General features: G+C 48.1%; 1 pseudogene; it reads right to left on the reverse strand.

Moving 5' to 3' along the window:
* Nucleotides 1-612: 612 nt before the first annotated feature.
* LOC126530337 (uncharacterized) lies at nt 613-1583 on the reverse strand (annotated as a pseudogene).
* Between the last annotated feature and the right edge of the window lie 3395 nt (nt 1584-4978).

A 4978-nucleotide genomic window follows, 5' to 3' on the forward strand; every position in this document is an offset into this window, starting at 1 on the left:
CGAAGTTTTTGAGGTTTCCTACAGTGACAAAAGGTAAGCACAAGTGTTTCACTCTATTTTGTGAGCAGGTGTTCATTTTGCATGAGTAAACGAGTTCTGTGCAAGCCGGAGTGAACTGGCAAAAGAGCAGTGTTGCTCGACTCATTCGTCATGCCGGTAAAATACTTGTAATGAAGGGCATGAGTGCATGTTTGTTGGGCTATACCGTTTGTTCGCTCTTAAATTTGTCGCCAGTACCAGCATCAGATTCTTAAATTAGACGCATCTATTTAACCCCAACCTAGCCTAATCCAACCTAACCCAACCCAACTTAACCTAACTGTTGCATTTGTAGTCATATAATGCAAAGCATATTTTTTAATGGGGTTTTACGTGCCAAAACCACTTTCTGATTATGAGGCACGCCGTAGTGGAGGACTCCGGAAATTTTTGACCACCTGGGGTTCTTTAACGTGCACCTAAATCTAGGTACACGGGTGTTTTCGCATTTCGCCCCCATCGAAATGCGGCCGCCGTGGCCGGGATTCGATCCCACAACCTCGTGCTCAGCAGCCTAACACCATAGCCACTGAGCAACCACGGCGGGTAAAATGCAAAGCATTGACCAAGTACTCAGGATGAAAAGTTTATTTCGTGACGTGCGAGCATAGAGTCAGCATTGAGTACAAACTTGTAATAGAGAAGCACCAGGGTCATGGGGTGCACTTTCTTTGCGTGACGCTTGAGCAACGGACAGGCCTTCCACTTGTAGCGAAACATGCGGTGGTTAAAAACTTCGTCGTCAGGAAACACCTCATTGTTGGAGAGCACAATGACAGGCGTTCTCGAGATGGTCTGGTCGGGCTAGTACTTAAATGCCACAGAGTCCACGTCGCCGCCAAAGATTTTCTTGACCGTGTAAAATGCAGACGAGTCACAGTTTGGCTCGTTCCACACGAGAATGCGGCGGCCTACAGTGTCTTGCAGTGGAAAGTTTGAAAAGCGGTTAAAGTTGCGTGTAGCTCCCCTGTTAATATAAAAAGAAAGCACAGCATCAAAGAAAAAGTGCTTGCCAGCACTCGGGGGAGACATCACTTCCATGCAATTCTTCTTGGGCACAAACTTCTCCACGAGCATATGGAGGTTGTTTACAAAGTCGGAAAGCTCGAGCTGGTTGTCGTCAAACTGAAAGTTTAACAGTTCCAAGACAGCATCAAACGAGTCATGCACAGTCATATAGTAAGCATCCAAGTCGCCGTGTGGAGCGTCAAACAATGGCTGTGTGTTTTGATACAGTTCGATAAAGTCGAGGGTAGGGTAACTGCACATCTCGTCGTTAAAAACTTGAATGGTCCTCTGCAGGTGCTTGTCGTCAAGTTGGATAAACCTAAAGTTGGGGTCTGCAAGCCACTTTGGAGTGCGCACAATGTTTGTTAGCGGCAATACTGGGATTTCCCTGAGCCAATCATAGATGGGTTCCTCCGCTTGTCTCTTTGTACGCTTTCGGGACTTTGTTTGCCCACCCTCTCGTGCGCGTACCGAATAATCGTCTGAATGGCTTGGTGAACTTCCGGATTCGACGTGGCATGCAGCTGCACACGCATATTGCGGGTGCAGTATTTCCAAAACTCTTGAGGACTCGTGTCCTGAATTTTCGAGTTGTCCCACAACTTCAGTTCTACAGTCACGACCCCAGTCGCTTCCTCCCACCTTAAAGTATTCCAAAATTCTGGGGTCGCTATACAAATACTTGATGAGATAGAAGTCCCAGGCTGTGGCGTTTGTAGACTGTTACGTTTCGCCTACGACGCGCGGTATAGCCGGCGCGGATGCAACGGACGCCGGGGCTTCGTTCAAAGCGGCGGACATTTTGGCCCGTTCGACGCCGCCGCAACGCCTCCCCGCCAAGCGCGTCCAGGCGTGTTTCAATGCCACGTGTCTTCCTGTGTGCGTGTGTGTGTGTGTGTGTGTGTGCATGTTGGTGCCCACGCTTGTCAAAGCGCGGCAGCCGCGGAGAGGAGCTCCCCCAACTGTGAAGCGAGGAGGTCTGACCGGCGCCGGCCCGGCGGATGCGTCACCTTCTAGTCTCAACGTGCCCGAGCGCCGCCGTCACGTGGCCTCATCCCGAGACGTTCCTTCTTGCCCTCAACTCCGAGAGTATAAAAGCAGCTGCCCCCGGACGCCAAGAGAGAGGCTCCGATTTCTTCCGTTGAGTAACGTGCTCTCCCGTCTCTCCACTTCGGTGGATCTGACCAGCCGCTCTTTTGCGATACTAGAATAAACAAGTTGCTCTGTTAGCAGTCGACTCATCCTTTGCCAGCACCTTCGGATGCTTCCAGTTGTGCCCCAGGCCGCCAGGCCAACGCTACCCTTGGGGCTTGCGACCCAGATGCAACAAGACCAAACAGACGAGCGGTTAGGCTGTTCATGTCGACAAAAAAAGAAAAAAGAACACAGCCGTGATGTTTATCAAATTTCAAGAGCAATGACGGCGAAACACTGCACGTAATTCCTTGTTGCGTTTTGATGCATCCCCCCCCCCCCTGATCGTACTGAACAATGTTTAAGCTATGTTAGTTATGTAGGGTGTTGTGGCGCGAAAGCAACTACGGCTATGATGCGCCATGCACAAGAATATATAATTTGATGATAGTGCTTCAAGCAACAAAAATGATTACTTTAGAGTTTGTTTAAGAAACCTGTTTCAGGAACTTAGTGAAAATTGTCTAGAGATAAAAGTGCGCTTTCAGCTAGGATCAGGTAGCGATTAAGTGGTGTTAGTGTTTTGTAAAGTTCATAAAAATAGTTCTGTCTTCCTCTAAGGCTGGACGTGTTATTAAAATGTAATTCATAGTTAGAGTTTCTTGGCATTGATTACGAACCGCTTGCTCTTCATTTTTCAATAAAAAGTTATGTGTGAGATGTGTGAGTCCGATACGAACGCGACATAGGATAACTTCCATGAAAGGTTCCTGGTGGTATGATGTCTGCCACTCCTGCAATATGGGCTTTATTTACTATTTGTAGTTTGTGGTTAACTTGACAGTCCCAGTCTTTTTGCCACTTTGTGGTGATCGCAATACGGACTAGCAGAAAATTTATTTCTGCTAGTCTTTCGTGAGCTGTCATTGCTGCATATTGGTCCGCCTTTTCATTTCCCGGGATTCCGACGTGGCTTGGAACCCAACATAGACGAATTAATTTACCATGATTTTCACTTTCGCCAAGCATTAGGATGCTGCCGAGAAGAGGTTCGCACTCTGATTTTCTATTGAGGGAATTAAGTGAACTGAGAGAATATGTGTAAACAACAGGTTTTTTTAGAACTTCCTGTTACTATTTTTTCCAAAAGCCATAAGCAGGGCGTATACATTGGCTATAAGAACCGAAGCAAACTGTGGCAACCTAAGACAATTTTCCCAGTGTTCCGATACTACTGCGCTTCCGACATGATCATTTGTATTAGACCCGTCAGTGTAAAACTCGGTGTAGTTTTTGTATTTTTCTTATAAATCTGAGAAATCTTGTATTATGTGTTCGCGCGGTGTTTCTTTTTTCTTGTGGTGTGTAAGAGCGAAATCACAAAAATGTGTATTATCATACCACACGGGTAGTCTTTTCGGTCTTTCGGCAACCGTGAGAGCCTCGCTCGGAAGGTTGCAGTTTCGGGACATTTCTTCGAAACGAACGATAAATAGTTTCGCGCTATGTGGTTTGTTGCTATAGTGTATTCTGTTCGTGGTGTAAGGCACAAGAGTGTGGCATATATGATTAGGTAGAGCTGTGATTCTGAGTACGTATGAAATTGTGAGGAAGGCTCTTCAGTGTTCCAAACAGGGTTCGTTACTGTCAGCATATAGGCTTTCTGCTGGTGAGGTCCTGTAGGCACCAGTTGCTAAGCGTAGTCCGTGATTGTGTGTGGGATCAAGACGTTTGATGCACGACTGCCTTGCTGACCCGTAAACTATACAGCCATAGTCAAGAATGCTGAGCACGACAGAGCGGTAAATACGCAACAGGCTGTTACGAACGGCCTGCAAGGGTACCGACCTACAAAATTTTCCCAGCCAGCTGCTGCTGCGGGGGTGGCGAGCTTCCCAGAAACGACCTTGGAAGCCTTCCCCACCTGCTGCAGCGACTTACTTTGTAGGGGCAACGATGTGCCGCATAAACACCCCCTCCACCTCTATGACTAAACGCGGTCGGCGGCCCAGTATTGTTAGTGGATTCGCCGTCGCCGTCAACGCTTGTTAGAAGCGATGGAAATCCTGGGAGGAGATGTCTTGCCGCCTTCTCACGGGGCTTAGAAGTCATGGACGGGTGCGGCGGCCATTGTCTGCGGAGTCAACACTGGGATGAAGAGGCGCCTAATCGGGGCAAGACACATGTCTGCGAGAACCCGCTCACCTCGACGTGGTCAGTGAAACCTGTGCGCAAGTGTGTGTCAACCCTCCCCCTCAACGGCGGGTCGGCTACGATGACTTTGAACGCTCCGAATTGGCGGTGAACTGCCGTTTTCCCCTCACCTAGGGAGGACAGAGTGTATTTAAGGAGCCGTTGGTGGCTCTTCAATGTGCATTCCTCTTTCAGTCATGTTAGACTGATGAACTGTAACGTTCTCATGTAAATACTGTAAATAAATACCGAATTCCTCGTTCTCGATGTGAACAAGTCTCTCCCTTCAACAACGTCCTCAGCGTGGATAAGTTGGACGACGCCATGGGCCAGCTACCATCTATTTCATGCCCGACCCCAAACATAACTGGTGGCAGCGGTGGGATGGACATTGCGACGTGTTGCTGTGTCTGCCGTGAGTGCTTGGTTCTTGCTTTGACCCTCTAGGCTTTATTTTGTGATTGTTCTGTTTAGAACAGTAGGGAAGCTAGATAGATTGTTGATTGTTAGCTAGGTTGTGTTTTCCTAGGTAGGTTTAGCGAGCAGGACCAAGGCAGTAAAGCAGCAATCATGGAGTTAAGGACGCTACTGAGAGACGAATTGT

This window comes from Dermacentor andersoni, chromosome 5, assembly GCF_023375885.2.
Source record: "Dermacentor andersoni chromosome 5, qqDerAnde1_hic_scaffold, whole genome shotgun sequence".
NCBI lineage: Eukaryota > Metazoa > Arthropoda > Arachnida > Ixodida > Ixodidae > Dermacentor > Dermacentor andersoni.